This window comes from Gracilinanus agilis, chromosome 1 (genome assembly GCF_016433145.1).
Source record: "Gracilinanus agilis isolate LMUSP501 chromosome 1, AgileGrace, whole genome shotgun sequence".
NCBI classification, from domain to species: domain Eukaryota; kingdom Metazoa; phylum Chordata; class Mammalia; order Didelphimorphia; family Didelphidae; genus Gracilinanus; species Gracilinanus agilis.
The window spans coordinates 798,491,389-798,512,564 of record NC_058130.1 but is presented as its reverse complement, the minus strand read 5'-3'; positions in this window follow the sequence as shown (position 1 = coordinate 798,512,564).

Here is a 21,176-nt window from a genome sequence, read left to right as displayed (position 1 = left end):
TAGAAAATGAAAGGAAGTACAATTAGAGGCTCATTCAGCCTGTTTCTTTCCCATGTGGATGGGGGCTCAGCACATATATATGCATATTTTTTAAACCCTTACTCTCTGTCCTACTAACAAATTGAAGACAGAAGGGTGAGGGTTAGGCAAATGGGGTTAAGTGATTTACCCAGGGTCACACAGCTAGAAGTGTTGGCATATGATATATTAATGCACAACCAGTCTGTCAATCTGTGTCGAGACAGGTTAGAGCCTAACTGAGACCTGATGGATACAGAGCAAAGATGAAGACTGTGGTGATGAACAAACCAGGCCTTCCTGTAGTAGGGGTAGGCTTTTCTGCTCATGGGCTCCTTCATCAACCTTGTATTTAACAACCTTAGGTGTGTTTTGTGCATATCCTAGGTCTATTCACTATGTACCTACTTAGCTATGGGTATGTTTCCTCCAAAAGTACAGAAGTTCCTGAAGAGTAGAGATTGTTTCACTGTTTGTCCTTATGTCCCCAGCACCCAGAACTTTGCCTGACCCATCATAGATGCTCAATTAAAAAGGGAAGCAATAGATGGACTCAGTCCTACTCTAACATTTTTTGAAAAGTTCACATTTATTTCAACATGACTCATATATTAGTGAACATTCTGAGTTTAACTCAAATTTCCTATTTGCTTAATGCAAGATTTTGTCCACAAGAAAGTGAGAAAGCAGAAAACCATTTCACAGCAACTCACAACTTGCAAGACTTCCACAAGCAAATTTCACGTCTTTTTCAAGGTAGGGAGTCATTCAATCTTCTGGTTCAATAGAAGGTGTAGGTGGAGGAGAGCTGGTCTTCACCCACAAACTCCACTCCCTCCCACTTGCTGCCAAGGCCAAGGACCATCCCTCTTACACTGAAGTCCAAGCCCACTGAAGCCATCCTCTCAGGAACAGCGTGGGTGAGCAGGAGCCAGCATGTGGGCTTGCGAACTCAGACAATAGCAGTATTGACTGTAATATTTATACATTTTTAACTTGTATGCTGCCATCAGAAGTTCCTATCTTTTTGTCAGTTTTGAGTGCTGTGCCCCAACTCCCTTTTTTCCATTAGTCTGTATGTTTCTTACTGGGTGATTTTGCATCACACAGTAACTTTCAGAAACACATAGGTTGAGGTGGAGCCAAACAATGTCCTTCCCCGCCTCCATGTTGCCAGTGAATTCAACAGAAATATTCAGCTTAGATGGTGGGCTGCTACCAGATTTAACTGAATTTAATTCAAAAAATTGAAGTTTTTCCCCACCAGCTTCTTGTTATTCTCTTTACACTGGTCTTCTTGGCTTGAATGTCATGTGATTTAAATTCTCTTCTGCTTTTTAAGAACAAATTGTGGTATCTGCTGGTTATGGACTACTAACTATTGTGCTAAAAGGAATAACAAACTGGAGGAATTCCATGTGAACTGGAAAGACCTCCAGGAAGTGATGCAGAGTGAAAGGAGCAGAGCAAGGGGAACATTGTACACAGAGACTGATATACTGTGGTAAAATCAAATGTAATGAACTTCTCTACTAGCAGCAATGCAATGATACAGGATAATTCTGACGGTCTTATGAGAAAGAATGTATCCATATGCAGAGGAAGAACTATGGGAACAGTAACACAGAAGAAAAACAGCTGCTTGATCTCATGGGTCAATGGGGATGTGATTGGGGATGTCTAAAGACTACCCCAGTACAACTATCAATAATATGAAAATAGATTTTGACCAAGGACACATGTAAAACCCAGTGGAAATGCCCATCGGCTGGGGGCGGGGGTGGAGGGGAGAGAAAGAACATGAATCATGTAACCATGGAAAATTTTTCTAAACAAATACAGAATAAGATGACCTCAATTCCCAATTTGGTTGTGAATTCCTTCCCTGGCCTTAGGTGTGAAAGGGGCCTCATTCTATCTAATGCTTTTTTCCCCCTGAAAATATAATTTGGGCAACAGACTCATTTGAATTTGAATCCGTCTTCTCAGTCAAGATCCAGGCCATTTTCTCCAGGGTTCTTGTCAAAGCGGGAAGTTTCTCCAGATGTTTATGTTCCAGGAGTTGGACTGTTTTTGCAGTAGGGCAAATGGCTAAAGTGAGTGAGATGAGAGAACACCTTGCTGCTGCTGCTACTGCTAAGAAGACCCAAATGAAGTACAACTATGAGACTTGACAGATCTGCCTGGAGTGCCAGAGATGTATGAGATGTTACAGAGATGGCCAAAGAGGCAGCTGCAGTGGGGAAGGGGATTTTCAAGAAATGGAAGAGAAGGCAGCCTGAAACTTCTAGGCCAAGGAACCTGATTCTCATTTCTGGCAAAAGTTCAGCATGCATTCTGAAGGGGCAGCAAGAACTCAAACAGACTACCAGATAGTGGGAATCACATAGAGCCCCATACTTCATTTTGCTGAACCACCAGCATCTAGGAGAACTACATCTACCAGCAGGACTTACTTACCAAAATAAAAGATCAGATTAACTGGAGACTGTTGGCACATATGATGACAGGACCTGAGGTGATCTAAACACTGATGGGCCCTGACCAATCAAATCAACCACAGGACACCTCCCAGAAGTTATAGCACTAAACTAATAAGAATTCAAGGGAAATCATAGAAAGTCTTCCTATTCTTTAACAAAAAAAACCACCATATCCTCACTCAGGCATTTTCACTGACTGCCCTTCAAACCTAAAATATTCTGCCTCCTGGCTTCCTTAACTTTCTTGAAGTCCCAGCTAAAACTCGCCTTCCTGTTCTCCATAATTCTGGTGCCTTCTGATTGTCTCCAGTTTATCTCCTCTATAGCTTGTTTGTCTACATGTTATTTCCATCCAACAGTGAGCTCCTTGAGATTTTTGTCTTTCTTTGTAGCTCCAGTGCCTGAAACATAGCAACTGCTTAACAAATGTTTACTAAATGACACCTATTTGACATGAAGAATCAACAAAGGTGACTGAGAGGTGGTCAGCCAGGGAGCAACATCAGGAAAGAGCAGTGTCATTAAAACCAAGTGAGGGGAGCAACTGGGTAGCTCAGTGGATTGAGAGCCAGGCCTAGAGACAGGAGATCCTGGGTTCAAATCTGGCCTCAGACACTTTCCAACTGTGTGACCCTGGACAAGTCATTTAACACTCATTGCCTAGCCCTTACCACTCTTCTGCCTTGGAGCCAATACACAGTATTGATTGGCAAGAAGGAAGGTAAGAGTTTAAAAAAAAAAAGAAACAGGGGGGAAACAGTGACTGACAGTGTCAAAGGCTACAGAGAAGTCAAGAAGGAGGATTGAGAAACGACCATCAGATTCAACATCAAGTACATCATAGGCCAAATAAGGTCACCAAACAGAAGTTGGAACCTCTGAGAATCCAAGAACCAGGAAGAAATGAGGGTGGCTTTGCTAAGAAGTACCCAACTTGGGCTTTCCCTCAAGTTATCACCTGTACATTTTCTCTGGCTGGTTGTAATGGTTTCATGGAATCTTCTCTTGACTTCTTGAAATAAAGAATTCAGGTTTTTTTTGTTTCATAATGTTCTTCTGGAAACCTCATGATTCTTCAGATTTTCCTCAGCTTTCCATTATCATCAAAGACCCAGAAAAAAAGGGCTCTTACCACCTCGCCACTCAGAATCAGCCAAAGACCTCAAACTCACTGATGAAATCTAGCCAGTACCCACCACTGCTGATAGCAGAATCAAATTCATTCTTCCAGAACCATAAGCCTACATCTGTGAAGGAATGACAGACATTCCTTGAATGACGGTTACTGAATCCACAAGTTGGCTTCTGCTATGTTATCACATCATTCTCTCATTTTTATTGTGATTGTAACATCAACATGCATGGACATTTCAATAGACAAGAAAGATTGTATTTGAGAATGCAGATCTCCAGTATAAATAGCTTAGTTTTTAGTTTTTGGTTTTTTTTAACTCTTACCTTCTGTCTTAGAATCGATACTGGTATTGGTTCCAAGGCAGAAGAGTGGTAAGGGCTAGGCAGTGGTAGGTTAAGTGACTTGCCCTGGGTCAAAGTGTCTGAGGTCACATTTGAACCGAGGATCTCCTATCTCCAAGCCTAGTACTCCATCCATTGAGCCACCCAGCTGCCCCTGAAATAGCTTGTTTTTAAAGTATAGGTTAACTGAAACATACAAGGCCACAGACCTTACAAAAAGTAAAGGTCTAACCTCATAACAGTTAGAGCAAAGCAAAACATGTTCACACATTGACTCTACCCAACAACATACAACAGATATCTTATTCAACACATCCCCTCTCTGCCAGTCTTCAGTCTTCTAAAGTCAATTGGTCATTTCACTGACCAGTTTTTAGGTTTTTCAAAGGCTCTTTCCTGTAATATTTTCTCTCAGGCTCCTTGAGATGGGGTCTGACCTGGGTGAAGTAACTTGGGAATATCTCATAATTCTTGGAAGCTAAGCCTCTAAGCAAAATACTGACTAAAAGGTACTCTTCCGCCCATATGTCTCCCATGAACACATCAAAATTAAGATTCCTTGAAAGATGGGAAATAACCGCATCTGATGACCCCAAGAAGTTGTCTGGTGAGACACACAAGAGACACAAATTCCACCCCCATATATTTATTTTCTTTACAAGTGTTATGAAGGAGCTCCAGCACTGGGTCCAAGGTGAAGGATTCCTTGGAGGGGAGGATGAACTCCTCCAGGGCCATATACAAAAAGATGGAATGGAAGCCATTGTGCTAGCTGCATCTAGCCTCCTCCCTCAAGCCTGCAGGGATACTTAGATTAGATTTGGAATCACTCCAAAGGGTGGTGTAACCATTTACAGGCAAGAACCATGGAGATAAAGAACACCTTTTGTCAAATGATAAGTTAGGAGGGCTTATAGAGCTTTGCCATTGGTATGTTCACACACACTTGTGTGGCTATATGTGTGTGTGTGTGTGTGTGTGTGTGTGTGTGTGTGGTTCCATGTACACACAAAGGCCCCTCCACACACCCCTTAGAAAGACACTGCATGTAGGCAAATAGATGAATCACTGAGCCCAGAAGTGAACATGACCTAGCACACGAGGTTTTCTCCTCTTCCTAATCAAATATATAACATTAATAACAGTACGTTTAAAGTATTAAAAAAAAGTGAAAACCAAGTTAGTGCAAATTGGAGGAATGGTTAAATTGTGGCACCAAATGTAACAGAAGATTATTCCATGCCATGAGAAATGATGAATGTGAGGAATTCAAATGTGAGTAGACATTGCTGCCGAATATTCAAAACTGGAATAATTGAAACTAACACAATAATCTCCACATTCTAGGCCTGCCTTCTGGAGCAGGAGGTCTTAACCTGGGGCCAGTGAACTTCATTTTTTTTTCACATTTCAAAATAGTTTCCTTTGTATCCTGTGGAGGTTAATTTATCCATTCAGCACCATGATTCTCAGAAGCTCTTAAGCTTTTCTAGTTTTTAAGTCCTTAAGCCAACAGTGACTCATGACACAAGAAAAGGTAAAGAACTTCCAGGCAAGAGGAACAACTCTAAAACATTTGCTATTCATAAAAATTTTATCAAGAATAAATTGCTGGGGGCAGCTGGGTGGTTCAGTGGATTGAGAGCCAGGCCCAAAGACGGGAAGACCTAGGTTCCAATCTGGCCTCAGACACTTCCTAGCTGTGTGTCCCTGGGCAAGTCACTTCACCACCATAGCCTAGCTCTTACCACTCTTCTGCCTTAGAACCAATATATAGTATTGGTTCTAAGACAGAAGGTAAGGGGTTTTTGTTGTTTATCTGTTTGTTTGTTTTTAAGAATAAATTGCTTCATGTTGAATGAAAGATATATTCAAGCAGAAATTCTACTCAAAGTCACTCGTTAATACTGTGAAGTCAAAGAAACTCTGTATTCCAGCAAAATTCTTTTGATCTTTGTCTAGGTTTTTGTCCATTATAGGCATTTATGCTATTGGGTGAGCTGCCCATTCAGGCAATCCTCCTCACAGTAGCTTTCTTCAGCTATCAATTACTGGTAGCTATTTTTTTTTCCTAATTGTGGGTCATCCTTTATTACTTCCATAAGTTTTCTCTAGAGCATGAATTCAAGGGTAAGCTAAACAGTCTCTACAGGTCTTCCCAAAGTCATCACATTCATAAAGTTTCTTCTGGTATGAATTATCTGATGTTGAGTAAATTCTGTGCTCAGATGGAACCCTTTCTACAGATTCTTCACAAGGTTTCTCTCTAGTAGGAGATGCTGAATAAGGTGACCTTTGAGAGAGAAACCTTCCCAAAGTCATCACATTTATAAGGTTTCTAATAATAATTATCTGATGTAGAGTAAATTCTGTGTTCATATGGGAGCCTTCCTAGATTTTTATAAGATATCTCTGTGGTATAAATTCTCTGATGTTCAGTAATCTGCCTTTTGAGGCCAAAGAGCTTGCCAATTCACTAAATTAACCAAGTTTCATTCCAGTATCAGTTTTCTCATGCTGAAGGTAATCTCTCAAATGAAAGACCTCATATTTGTTCATAACATTTCTCTCCCATATGAATATTCTGATGTCTGATAAGATTTCTCTTTGAATAGAAGGCCCTTCCAAATATCCTCTGTAGTCTTTATGACTCTCCCCTATGAATTCATGTTGAATAAGATGAGTTCAAAAGGAAAGCCTTCCTATATTGATTACATTTTATAGGTTTCTCTCTAATATACGGATGCTATAGCATCAGGTATGCTCTTTGTTCAAACATAACAACACTCGATTCAATCCAATATGACTTGCTGATGCTAAGGTGTCCTCTCTAGCTGAAGGTCCTCTCATATTCAATACTTTCATGTTTTCTCTCCAGTATGAATTTTCTCATTCATACTTTTCAGCCAAAGACCTCATACTGATTACAACTGTAAGTTTTTTCTCCAGTATGAACATGCTGTTGTTCATTCAGCAGACTGCCTTCTCCCACTCAAGGCCTTCCCAACTTGATTACGTTCATAGGGTTTCTCTCCAGTATGAATTCTCTGGTGTCTTGTATACTCTTTGCTGAGGCGGAAGGCCTTTCCACATTCTTTACATTCATAAGGTTTCTCTCCAGTATGAATTCTCTGATGCACAGTAAGCTGTGTCCTATGGCCAAAGGCCTTCCCACATGCACTACATTCATAAGGTTTTTCTCCAGTATGAATTCTCTGATGTATTGTAAGATGTGTACTGTGGCCAAAAGCCTTCCCACATTCATTACATTTATAAGGTTTCTCTCCAGTATGAATTCTCTGATGTTGAATAAGATGATGTCTCAAGCGAAAGGCCTTTGCACAGTCTTTACATTCATAAGGCTTTCCTCCAATGTGAATTCTCTTATGTCTGTTAAGATCTCTGTTCATATAAAAGGCCTTCCCACATTCTTTGCATGCATAAGGTTTCTCTCCAGTATGACTTCTTTGATGACGGATAAGATCTGTACTCATAGAGAAAGTCTTCCCACATTCTTTACATTCATAAGGCTCCTCTCCAGTGTGACTTCTCTGATGCTGAATAAGGTGATCTTTTAAGCGGAAAGCCTTCCCACAGTCATTACATTCATAAGGTTTCTCTCCAGTATGAATTCTATGATGTCCAATAAGATGTCCTTTCCGGCTGAATGCCCTCCCACATTCAGTACATTCATAAGGCTTCTCTCCAGTATGAATCCTTTGATGTCGAGTAAGATGTCCTCTCCGGCTAAAAGCCTTCCCACATTCATTGCACTCATAAGGTTTCTCCCCAGTGTGAGTTGTGTGGTGCTGAATAAGATGTCCTCTCCCACCAAAGGCCTTCCCACATTCATTGCACTCATAAGGTTTCTCTCCAGTATGAATAGTCTGATGTCGAGTAAGTTGTCCTCTCCCACTGAAGGCCTTCCCACATACATTACATTCATAAGGTTTTTCTCCAGTATGAATTCTTTGGTGTCGTGTACGCTCTTTGCTCATACGGAAGGCCTTCCCACACTGATTGCATTTATAAGGCTTCTCTCCAGTATGAATTCTCTGATGTTGAGTAAGATCTGTTCTTACACAGAAAGCCTTCCCACATTCATTACATTCATAAGGTTTCTCTCCAGAATGAATTCTCTGGTGTAAATTAAGCTTGGTTTTGTAGCCAAATGCCTTCCCACACTCATTACACTTATAAGGTTTCTCTCCAGTATGAACTCTTTGATGTACAATAAGCTGGGTCCTGTGGCCAAAAGTCTTCCCACATTCTTTACATTCATAAGGTTTCTCCCCAGTATAAATTCTCTGATAAGAAGTTAGAGATGAACTGGAGGTTAAAGGCCTTCCACATTTATTATGTTCATAAAGTTTGTCTCCAGTGTGAACTCGCTGGTGTTCAATCAATTGTGTGCTTGATGGTAAAGTCTTCCCAAATTCATCATATTTAGGGGTTTTCTCTTCTGTGTCAGTTGGATGATTTACATTAATTAGTGGGCTAAGTCTGATGGCCTTCCTACATTCCTTATGCTCATGAGATAGCTGTCCAGAATATAGTCCATGATATTCCATGAAATCCAATTTAGAATTGAAAGAATCCCCACAATTATTGTACCCAGAAAACATTTCCTTTGAGTTGATTCTATTATATTCTGTATCACATCTGTGGAAATTCTTTTCCATAGACACTCTCTGGTGTGGGACAAGCTTTGGTTCTGGCCTGCAGCTTTGGCCATCATCATGACATTCCTGGCCCCTCACTACTAGCTGAGGATTTCTCTCCTCAGTGCTCTGGTGCCCCCCTAATCTGGCACCCCATGCCCAGGCTTCTTTCCAGCTGGAGACACAGAAGTCATGCCTCCTGAGTCTGTCCTGGCCCGATGACTTCTCCATAGAAATGCTCAGCTCTGGGGGTGACTCCTTGGTTTCAGGCCTCACCTCCCCATCTGAAAGAAATAAAGAAAATGGAAACATCACCTGGACCCACCTGCCATTACTGAGCCATCCTCCTTTGTGGCTCTTCCTGCATCAATTACTGAAAAGCTTTGAAAGGTAGGAAAAAAAGAGTGGGGCCTCTCTTATGTCTGTCAGATTATACATAGTCTATGAAAAGCTTTCCCCCCTGGTCCACACAACTTTGGGAGGGACAGAGCTGGGCAGGCAGCTATTATGGTAAATAAAAAGCCTGAGGCTCAGAATAATTCAGTGCTTTGCCCATAGTCACACAACTAATTAGTAGCAGAGGCTGAATGCCATCCTGGGAAGTCTCCTGACCTCCATCCTTCTGGTCTTCTTGCCACACCTCACTGCCAGGGCCAAGGGGTCAGCTCACAGGATCTGGAAATATGCCAGCAGAGGCCAGATGACCATCACCTGGGGAGAACCTGGAGAGAAGGCCTGCATTAAGGAGGAGGGGATCACTGGCTTCCCTCTCAGTGTCCTTGCAAATCTCAGATTCTAGATCTTCTTTCTGCTTGAAAGATGGTAGGAGGAAGCACGGTTAATGGCTGATTCAGCCTGTTTCTTTCGTGTGGATGGGGACTCAGGAAGGACATGATATTTGAAGGCATAACCATGGGCTGTTGGTCTGTTTTAAGAGACACAGATTAGAGCTTAATTGAGTCGATGGATATAAAGTAAGAATGAAGCCAGCGTTGTCAAAGGAGGCCTCCCTAAATGGAACAAGAAAATGCAACTTCATCTTCAGTCTCCAGGGCCTTATTAACACTGAGCACAGGTCCAGGGCCTCCAAAGTTCTTTTTCTCTAATGGTGTTGTTTGAGTATATTTGCCTCTGGAATTATTCAGAGAAGGAATTCTGTTTCTCTGTCCATTCTGTTATTTCTTGTAATATTCCATGGCACTACTATACCATCGTTTACTAAGTGCCTTTTTCCAGTGGCAGATCAATGAACTTCCAATTGTGAGCCACCTCTGAAGAGTTGCTGTAAATATTTTGATCCACCTGAGTCTTTTCTTCTTTCTTTGCTCTCCTTCAGGACAGGCCTAGTAGTCAAGTCAATCTGACACTAAACACTTCCTCTGCCAGCACAGTCCCTGCCCCCAAGGAGCTCACAATCTGATGACAGCACCCCTGCTTCAAAGTTCAGTGTTTTGGGGGGCATGGCTCCAAATAACTTTCCAGAATGGCTGGACCAATCCACGCACCACCGAGAAGGCAATGATATATTTTCCCACAGCCCCTCCCATAATAATCACTTGGCTCTTGTCATCTATGCCCGTTTGGTCCAATGGGTGTGAGGCAAACCCTCAAGGTGGCTTTAATTCCCATTCTTTATAATTATAGTGATTTGGAACATACCTTTGATTCAACAGCCTTTGAGAATTTATCAACACAGAATGGCTCCTGGCTTTGTAAGTTTCAATCAAATCATTACATAGCCTGGATACTGAAGTACAGAACTTTCTGGAAAGGTTTTGTTTTCTCAGTACCAGTTTCCCTTCTAAGTGTAATTACATTAGATTTGTTTGTATGTAAACTTTGACACTTTTTGTCATCAACCATGAACGAACTCTTCGCCTCTCTGTCGATCTGAGAGGTTGCTCCTTCCTGCCTCTTCCTCTTTACTTAGGACAGCTTTTGTAGCTTGGTCATGCGCCTACTTACAAGTGCCATTCCCCTGATGATTACAGCAGAATGAGCACAGGTGACTTGGGAAAGGTAATTGTCTATGTTGGTTACAACACTCGTCTCCTCATTTGCTGTCTCCATTAAATGTTTCAGTTAAGATCAGGACATTTTCTAAATGTTTTATCTAAATATTTTACCTACAAAAATTTTACCTTCAAGTATTCTGGCCTCTTCATTTCCAATATTAAGCAAGCTAACAGGCCTTTCTCTTTGAAACTGGCACTCATCCTTTTTTCTGTTAAAAAAATTCTATTCTTTGTTATATGAGATGGCTCTCAGCGGAGCTGAGGGAAAAGGGAGGGAGGGAGGGAAGGAGGGGGGAAAACTTAGTTGGTTTAATAGCAAAAGTTATTAACAATCAATAAGTGAGCACTCAGATGTCAATCCGAGGATTGCTTTGGCCACGTCGTGTAAATCTGTATGTGTGCTAACACCGTGGTTCTCTTTTAGTCTGTTGTTTGCAGTTTCTTCGCCCTAAACCTGTCCTAAGCCATTTTCAGTTCCTCTTTAGTTTTGTAACTTTTATCCAGGTAATATCATGCTGACTTTATTTCATCGTAGTCAGAAAATACAGTCTTGTCTCCTTTCTCTCTTGCTGAATTGGGTGAAAGGACCTCTCTCTGAGCAGTTAGTGTTCAGTTAATATAAGCATGCCACGCTGTGATCAAAAAGCATACTCTAGGGGGCAGCCGGGTAGCTCAGTGGATGGAGAGTCAGGCCTAGAGGCGGGAGGTCCAAGGTTCAAATCTGGCCTCAGACACTTCCCAGCTGGGTGACCCTGGGCATTGCCCACCCTTACCACTCTTCAGCCTTAGAGCCAATACCCAGAAGTTAAGGGTTTAAAAAAAAAAAGAAAAAAAGCATACTCTGCCTTGTTTTTTCCATAAACAAACTCATTCTATTCTAATGGGCCATCTAGATCTGCGAGCTCTTTAAGTATATGGTTGTCATGATATGGTACACACACACACACACACACACACACACACACACACACACACACACAACTTACTCACATCACTGATGTTTCTTCGAAGTTATCTGTCCAAGTTTTGAATACATACAAGTTTAGGACTACTCATTATTTGTTATTCATTTCCCTTTGCCTACTATGTAAGAGTCTCAGTCGCCATTCGCCAGCTTGAATTCCCCCCTGACATGCCAACCCCATCACTCCTATCTGATGAAGTTCCAAGTTAAACAGAAAAGGGGGCCACTGAGCCACAGATGAAGATCCCTGCCAGCCATGAACTGACTTCATTTTTCAATGGGATATTACTTTGGAGTTCTTTTATTCTTTTTGTGAAAAGTATCCCCCGTCCATTTTCAGCCAGCAGGGGCTGCGCCTAGGGCTGTGGTGGTCCAACACCCCCACTTTCGACCCGGCTCTTAATTTAATGTCTGGGAACATAGCCTGCAACGTCAGACCTTTCTCCAGTCCAGTCACGTGATAGATGGCGTTAATTGCCGAGAACTTTTTCCTCAATGAGAGAATTCGGACCATTCACGTTTCCCAGATTTGTCAACTAACTTATTTTGCCGTTACTGTTCTTAACGTTTTCCATAGTGAAGTTTGTGCTGCTTTCCTAATTCTATCTCAATGATTAAAACTGACAAGTTTCAACGTGTCCAACTATGTGACACACCTTATCGATAACGGCTCTAGCTGTCTATTCGTTTTCCTCATGTATTCCTATTCTGATCCTCTCAAAAACGTCTGGGTGTACCTCGATTTTGAGAGTCGTGTCCAATCTTTCCCAGTCATTAAAGTGCTTTATGCCTTTGGATGAACGTCAGAATCATCTCCCCACACGTCACCACAAACCCTCTCACGACCAAGCCAACAGAGCAAGCGGAGCCACGGTCAGTCTGCGGTCCCTCTCCTCCTCTTTTCTCTGGGTACAAGATGGGCCCTGGTCATTGGTGAGAGTCCCCGAGGAGTCATTTGAGAACAGCTTTTACTTACATCCTTAGGCGAGGGGAAGTTCTCTCAGAACCTCTCCCTTCATTCCCCTCGGTTCATGCAACTGAAATCCATATTTTTCTCATAGAATTCCTCGGCAAATATACTCAGTGGTGGCATCACAGGATCAAAGGGACTTTCCGTGTATAATTTCAGAGGCCTTTCGAGAATGGTTAGAATGAGAATTGGGGCTTAGACCATTCTTTATTAATCTAGTTCTCCTCCAACAGTGAGTACTGCCACCAATGACCCAAAGGAAGATCTTCTGCCAAGTGGCTCTGGCAAAGGAGGGCTGGGTTTGCCTCCTGTGACCCTGGACAAGTCACTGTCCTGGCTGGGCCTCAGGTTCCTCATCTCTAAAATGAGGAAGTGGGGCTCCATGGTCCACTTCGAGACTCCTCGGGGCCATCCCTCACTCCTAAGAGACATCAGGAGGCTTGACTTGTGGAAGCGGCAGTGAAAGGGCCTCCTGGTACCCGGAGCAGGTAGACCTTGGGCAGCTGGGAGAGAAGAGGCTCCTCTCTGACCAGCAGAGACACCACTGGCGCCCAAGGACTCACCTGCCTGGTGCTCACTCACTCACCTGGATGGCTGCTCCTCAGAACTCCCGCCTCTGGCCTCCAAGGAGCCTCCCCTCGCTCGAGCTGCTCAATCACCTCGGGCTTGGACACAGCCAGTCCTGCCCAAAGGAAATGGGAGTCTTGGGGTAAAGATGGAGGTATGAAAGGTCCCAACCAAGCCCCGCACCTCCCCAGCCCCTGAGAAACTCCCCATCAAAGGAGGAAAAGAGCCCAAGGTGAAGCTGAAGATTCCAAGAAGAACCAAGAAAACCCAGGGAGCTCCCCTGCCCAGTCTGGAGCTCCTGAGAATAGACAAACGCTTGTGGGAGACGGGTTTGGGGAGGAGTCTAGAGAACCTGGACTCAGTGGGACTTCTGGCCCATCAAGACCTGCGGAAGGTGCCCCTGCACCGGGCCTCCAAGAAGCCCCTCGTCAGGGGGATCCCTGACCTCTTACTCTGGCCTCTCCGGACTTGCAGAGGTCACCCCGGATTAGCAGACGCAGGACGAAGGTAGACGGTGTTCAGGCATCTCGGGCCACGAGGAGCCAGGACAATCCCCACCCTGGGCCAGGGCAGCCCCTGGGACCTCAGGCCGGCGTCCAGCCGGGATCAAGGCAGTGCTGAAGCAGGGGAGAAGCCCCAGGCCCAGGAAGAGTAGCCCAGGGATACTCAGTAGCGGGCCTGAGCCCTGCAAGAAGAGCAACAAAATCCCAGTCCCTGCCTTCGAGGAGCTCACGCTGGAATGGGTAGAAGGCAATCCCAAGGGCTAGCCAGGGTGAGAACGAGAAGGTCCTGCAGAAGGTGCTGAGGCCGGAGGACAGAAGGAGCCCCTGAACTCTAGCAGGAATACTCTGTGAAGGGAGGATGGGGAGCAGCAGGGAGAAGGGGAAGCCGGCCTTGGCACGGACTGCCAAGAAGCGTCCAAGAAGCTCGGGTTCCACCCCACAGCTCTCTGAGGAAATCGCAGCTCCTTCAGGTTCTTGGGCCTTGAGATGAATGGCTGCCTCCAGGGGAAAAGGTGCTAAAGGCCCCGAGCAATTCCCAAGAAAAGCTCTGGGCAGCCTCCTCAAGGGAGCAGGTTGAGTGTCTGTCCTCCTTGGGCCGGGCCTACAAGGGGTCTCTGAGCTCAGTCTTTTCTTCACTTGGCCTTTTGCACCCCAGATTGGGGTCTAACCCTCCAGATCACCATCTGGGAGCCACCAGAGGGACTCGCAGGTGACTGTGTTGTCTGACTGTGTTGTCCCAGGGCGCTTCCTTTCTCACTCCTCTCAGCCAGTGCATTGGCAGGAGCCCCAAGCGGGCCTAGCGTTTCAGAGCTGGATGGGAGCGCCCCGGGAGGACCTGCCCACCCTCACACCCTGGGAGCCCCAGAAGGCCAGGACGAGGACTGACGTTCCTTAACTTACTCCTCCACAAAGACCTGGACCCGGGAGTCGGCTAAACCCAGAGGGCAGAGAAGAGGCCCAAGACACGGCGCTGGGGGACAATCATGGCGGCAGGGTTCATGGAAAGGGGCATCGACTGCGTCAGAGGCAGCAGAGCTGGAGGAGGAGGTGGCTAGAGAAGAAGCCTCTAAGCAGCTCTGGGCCATTTGGAGGGGCAGGTTTGGGTGGAAGATCAGGGTCCGGAGACGGACTACAGAAGCGAGCTCAGGCGTGGGCGAGGCCAGAGTGGGGGCTTTATAAAAAGACCAGGCGAGCTACTGGGGAAGGGCGGCCCAAGTGCGAGGGAGGAAAGGAAGATGAGTGCAGGGCCCGGGTCCAGCGGGAGGCCGAAAGAGAAGCGCCCTCAGGCGTCCCCTGGGAAAAGGAGGGCGAGCATCCCTGCTGTGACCAGGGCTCGCCACGGACGTCCGAAGGCGACGCGCCCAGACGGCGTGAAGCACGGCAGGCAGATTCGGGCCGGCGGCAGGGCCAGGGGTGAGGAGTTACGGGCCCTCCAAGCCCAGAGCCAGGACCGGGTGGGGCTCCCTTCCTTTCTCTGCCCCCTTCTTCTGCTTTAGAGGACGGCAGGGCACATCCAAAGGAACGTGACAAGCACAAGCACACACCGATGGGAAGGGAACGCACACACCCATCAAGCGGGGGAAGGCAGGAAACACGCCGGAAGCAGATTCGCCCCGAGCTCAAAGAGGGGGCTCAGGGGACCAGCGTGGACGGCGACCGAGGCAGAAGGCCAGGCCGGGGCCCCTTTCCTGCAACTTCCCGACTCTACGTTGCCGAAAGCAATTCACGCCTCGACATCCACCGACGTCAAAGGCATGCGAGGGTGTCCGGGGAGGCCTTCCCAGGGGGCTCCTCCTCCTCTGGCACCCACCCACCACCCAGCTCTCAGCCAAGCCCAGACGCTGGAGCGTGTTCTCGCTGGGGGGCCGAACCAGGTCGAGGGTGACCCACTAGTGAGTCGGAGGGGCATCTACCAGGCATGTGAAGACGCCCCCCGGCGGAATGGTCGCGCCAGCCAGGAAGGTGGCCGAAGCGGGCCTGGTGGAGGGCTTAGAGCTCGGGCGGGCATCCCACACAGCGCAGTCATCCCCTGCGTCCCGGGGCACGGCCCACCGTCCTGACCTTTGTCCTTCCCCAGACTTCCGGGACTCTGGAGAGAAAGGGAAGCTGAAGCCTCTGTGGCACTGCCTCGCTTCAGGGCAATTCAACAGCGACGTGACTGTTGCTCTTCGAGTACGCAGGGCACGACCCGCCAACCTGGCGTCGAAGGCAACATTGGAACCCGGGTCTCCCCAACTGTGAGGTCAGCCCATTCTCCACCAGTCTGGGGGGCCCGAAGAACTCACGGAAAAACAGGGCCCCCCCCCAAACAACAATCCCCAGAGACTCCGATGTGCTGCTCTGAGCCTCTGACAAACGAGAAAGGCTGGGAGCCTGCAGTCAGGGAGGCCCGAGTTCGGCTCCCGTCTCAGACACCGACCAAGTCACCTAGGCCCTCTCTGTGCCTCAGTTTCTTCATCTACAACAAAACGATAGAAGCAGCAGCTACGCCTCGATCCAATGGGATCACACACACCCCCCGGCAGAAAAATGCTGACTCAACGGGCCAACAGAACCGCAAGGAGTCAGCTGGGGGGCTGACAAGGAAGAAAAGCAGAAACGCTCAACCCTCCCTTTCCACCAGAATCCATCTGGGCTGCGACAAGAAAGGGGGGGGATGGGGCCCCGGGAACCCCGAGGGGAGCCGAGGGGCAGAAGGGGGCAGCCGTATCCAGACGCCGCACGGGGGTCCCTTTGGCTTGCCCAGGCTCCTCTGCTGAAGACGAGGGCTTGGGGAGGGGGAGGAAGAAAAGGCAGGCTGGCAAAGGGCACATGGGGCAAGGCTGGAGCTAGAACGGCAGCCCGGGCACACGCCCAAACCTCCCGAAGCTGGGGTTCGAGAAGGCCCTCAGGGGAAGGGTTCTTAACTCAACAAAGGGAGGTGATCCGAGGAGGAAAAATGCAACTGGACAAGTTCCAAACCATCAAATTCAAAGGTCTTCATCAAGGCTGTCCGGCAGGAAATCGGGCCCAGGAAAAACTCACTGAAGCAAGTTTCTCCATTAAAGATGGGACTGCAGGCTCCGAAGGCAACTCCCGCCAGTTACTAAGGAGAAGAGCTGAGCCCCCGCGGGGGAGAGTCCAAGCACAGTCCTCCAAGGAAACCCAAACCACCCGTCTGACTGGAAATGGAGGGGGGCCGGAGGGAAGGCAGGCCCCGACCCTTCTCTGACTGCTCCTCACAAGCCACCTGGAACCACGTCCCAAATGGCCGTTCAGCTACGCACAGCCCTGGACACGGCCAAGAAAAAGGAACGCCCCCCCCAGCAAGGGAGGCAGGGCAGCGGAGGGGCGGGAGCAAGAGGGCCGCCCCCACGGGGAGCCTCCAAAACGCCCGCCCCAGTGCCAGGGGGCTGAGGAGGGAGAAGGCTGGCTGAAGGCTTCCCCACAGAGGCCTGAACAACGGGAAAGGCTGGTCTTCCCCAGCCAACGTGGGCCGCGGCTTTTCTTGCCATGGAGCTTGGTTTCCCATACCGGGGTGTGCGGTGCCCAGCTAGGGGAGGAGGAGGTTCAAAGAGAGAGAGAAGATCCCCCGAGGCTCCCCGTATTTATTAAGGGCAAGACCCGAGGCCAGGGCGAGCCGGGCAGCCCAGAGAGCTTCCCGCCCAACGGCTCCAACACCCAGAAGGAAAAGGCTCGGGTTGTTCCCTATCTGTGCCCTGCCGTCCCCTCGGGTGCCTAGCCGTGCTCTGGCCAGTCACCCAGACCCACTCGCTCTCCCCGACTTCAGCTCTGCCTCTCTTCCCGGGGTCTCTCTGTGTGTCTCCGGAAGCTCCAGGGGGCCTAAAGGCGCCTCCTGCACCTGCCACACTGGCTGGGGAGGGGGGCAGGGGAGCCCCAGGGCAGGCCGCGCTCACCCAGGCACACCAGGGTCCGGTAGTTCTCCAGCATCACGTCCCGGTACAGCTCCTTCTGGGCCGGGCCCAGGAGCCGCCACTGCTCCTGCGTGAAGACCACCGCCACGTCCTGGAAGGTCACCGGCTCCTGAAAGCCCCAAAGCCTCCGTTGGTGCCCCGGGCCTCGGGGGGCTCCTGCTCCGGGTTGGGCCTCCCCCCCAGCCAGGGCCCCGCATGGCTAAGTGCTGGGGAGCCCAAGCCAGGCAAAGGCCTGGCAGGGGGAGAAGAAGCAGGCACAGCGGAGGGAAGGCTCTGAGGCTCCCTTTGAACTCCCAGACGGGGACCAAACCAGGGGCGGGAGGGCAGCGGAGAGGTGGGAGGGGAGCTGGGAGGGCAGCCGGGGCAGAAGGCGGGCGAGATGCGGGGGGCCAGGGCAGGGGGGGCAGACGGGGCTGGGAGCGCTCACCTGGACAGCCCCGGGCGGCAGGGGCACGGGCGCCATGCTGGCTTCCTCAAAGGCTGGGGAGAGAGGGGGAAGCAAACCGTGAAGACGGGCCTTCTGGGGCCCGGGAGCCTCAGCCTCCGCACCCAGGAAATGGGGGAAGGGGCACCCACCTGCCAAGGCCACTCGGGGGAGCAAATGGCGCCTGCGCGGGCTCAGGGGGGTGGGGGGGTCCCAGAAGAGCCGGCGGGCCAGCCGAGTCACAGGGGAAGAAGGGCGGGGTTCCAGCCCCGGGTGGGGGGGGCACGCGGAGGACGCTAAGGGAGAGAGCCAGAGAGATGCCAGCGAAGTGGGGGCATCCCAGGGCTGGGGAGGGGTGAGAAGAGGAGGAAAAGGAGGAAAGGGAGCGGGCCGGGAGGGCGCAAGAATCCCGCAGAGGAGAAGCGGGGACGGATTAAGGAGGGGGGGCAAGTCAGGGGCGACCTACTTAGGGGTGGGGCCAGAAGAGAGGGAGGAGGGCAGTGGGGGAGGGGGCGCGGGACGGAAGGAGCGCGGAGGGAGGTGACTCCTCGGTGGGCCCTAACTCCGGCACCTCGGACCCCAGTCAATCGATCCGAAGCCTCAGGAGCCCAGGGGCGCCACTGAGGCCCTGTGAAAGAGGAGCAGGAAGCGGAAGCACGTAGGTTTGCCCTGGCCTACGCTTCGTCGTTGCCCCGACAACCGACTCGGAAATGAGCGCGCTTTTTGTGCCCAAAGGCTTTCTGGGAAATGTAGTCCGTCAGCGCGGGCGAGTGGCTTGCAGCGGCACTAGCTCCGCAGCTCCCCGCACCCCCTCCCATCTCTCTTCCTTCCCTCTCTTTCCCCTGGAGCATTCCCCGGAGGAGAGCATCCTCCTGTCAGGACAGGGAGCTCACTACTCAGCCAAGAAGAATCTCTCTCAGGAACCTCTTCCTGGACCTAGTCCTGGGATGGGCATTCAAGGCCCCCTCCCTGCCAACCAGGCCATGCAGCAGATGGGATAAACCAGTCAGTCCTCGAAATAACAGAGGGGACCGGCCCGAGCCTCCCCTGCAGCTAGCAGAGCAGCCTGCTGGGGGGCCCTCACTGGCAGGGAGGCCGCCTGCACCACCTGCCTGACCTGTGAGGTTGGCACGGCTGTAGTTCCAGCCCATTCCCGGCCTGAACAACCCTCTGGTCCAGGAGGGAGGGAAGGAGTGGAGGCAGGAAGCCCCGAGGAGAGGGGGCGCTCCAGCAGGCCCCCCAAAGCCACAGAGCCCCGGGGCGAGTTCTTCCCTTTAGCAGGACTACAAAGGCCCAGGAGAAGGGCAGGCAAACCCTGCCCAGCCGGCAGGGCCATAGGCACCGCCACGACCAGGGGGATGGGGGGTGGGGGGAGCTCTGTCCCCCGGGTGGTGCTCTGCAAGGCTCGCCCCGCCCAGAGAGGCCAGAACGCCCCCCCACACGTCTCGGTGCCACCCGGCTCTCCAGCAGGGGGTCACAGGGGAGAAGCTCCTCCGCAGCTGGGGCCCAAGGCCAGGCCACTTGGAGCGACTGGCGGGGGGCGCTCAGGGCCGGGTTTGCTGGGGGGGGAGGGCAGAGCCGGGAGGCCCCGGAAGGGGGGGAGGGCCCTCGGACAAAGGAGAGCCGCGGCGGCCCCTTTTCTGGCGGGGACTCTCCCGGCTCCCTGGGGCGCTCGGGGAGCAGCGGAAGGGGGCGGCGCTCCGCCCTCTGGGCTTCCTTCGGCCACTGGCCACTGGGCCACCGCAGGGCCCTCTCCCGCGGCACGGAGTGCGGGCAGCGGAAGGACATCGGCCTGGGGGCCGGTGCAGAGGCTGGGGCCGCAGCCCTGCGCTTCAGAGCCCGGCATGGCGGGACCCAGGCCGAGGCGGCGCCGAGGCTGCCCAGCCTGGGCTCGGGAAGGAGGGGCCAGCCGCAGGGGCGGGGCGCGGCGGGGCGCGGCAATCTAGCGCCGGAACAGGCGGCGCGGAGGCCTCCCGGAAACCGGAAGTGGAGCGCCTACCCAGTGCCCCGCCCCCCCTCCGCTCCCGTAGCCCGCCCTGGAACTTCTCCGCCCCGCCTCAAGCCTCGGTAATGATGAAGCGGTGGCGGGGGACAGCGGGAAAGGGGGGCCCGCGAGGGGACGGCCCGGAGGTAGCGGGAGGGCGGGAGGCAGAGAGCGGGACTGAGTTCGAATTCCCCCTTTTACGGGTCCCTCTGGGGCAGGCCACCTCCCGCCTGGGACTCTGCAGCTGGGCGGGGCTGGGCGGGGCCAGCTGGGGCCGGAGCAGAGTGGGACAGGCACGCTGGGCGCCAATTTCCTGCCCGGTGCAACCTGTCCAGGGGGCTGTTCTGGAGTCTGACAGGGGTCCGCTGTGGCCTCGGGCTTCCTCCTCCGGATCTTCTTTCCTGCTAAAACGTCCTGCCTGGAGGGGGGCTGGCAGGCGGTACCCGACGCAGGTTTACCGCCCCCTGACAGGACCCAGGAGTCCTGGCTCCCAGCCTCGGGGCCCCAGACCTCCCCCCCTTGGGCAGCCCCAGCACGCTCTATTCAGGCTAAACTGGCCATAAGGAGCAGAGAGAGGGCCGAGAGCCAAGAGGAGTTCAGGAGGGCTTCCTGGAGGGAGTCTCCTGCCCAGCCTGCTGGAGGATGGCCCAGGGAGAGAAAGGGACCATTCCAGGCGCCCAGGTGTCCTGACCCCCAGCTCCTGCTTACAGGTTCCTCTTTGGCCCCTGGTCCCCATCACGGCCCAGGCCTTGGGCTCCCTGCCTCCACTTCCCCTTAGGGATCCCAGCCTCAGCTGTGCCAGAGGGTCCCAGGCGCCCTCCCCAGCTCCTAGGGACACCCCAGAACCCCTTCCTCCTCTTTCCCCAGGCTCAGCCACCCCTGGGAACATTTCAGGCTCTCCAGGGTCCTGCCCTCCTTGCCACAAGCTCTGATGGACCCTGTGCCTTCCCAGCCCCTCCCTTGACTCCCCTTCCCCAAGCTTGCCTGGTGCGCTCTCATGGGGGATCCCAAGGCCCTGCTGCACCTTGGGGGTGTCTGGGAGGATGGGATGAGGGAGGGGGCAGAAGAGGAGAAGGAGGGGGCTCATCTGCCCCTGAGGGCGGGCCTGGCCCCGGGTGCCTCCTGGGGCCCTTCACCCTGTATAGATCCCTGTGGGGCAGCCTCGGGCCTGGGAAGAGAAGGGAAAACCTGTGCCCT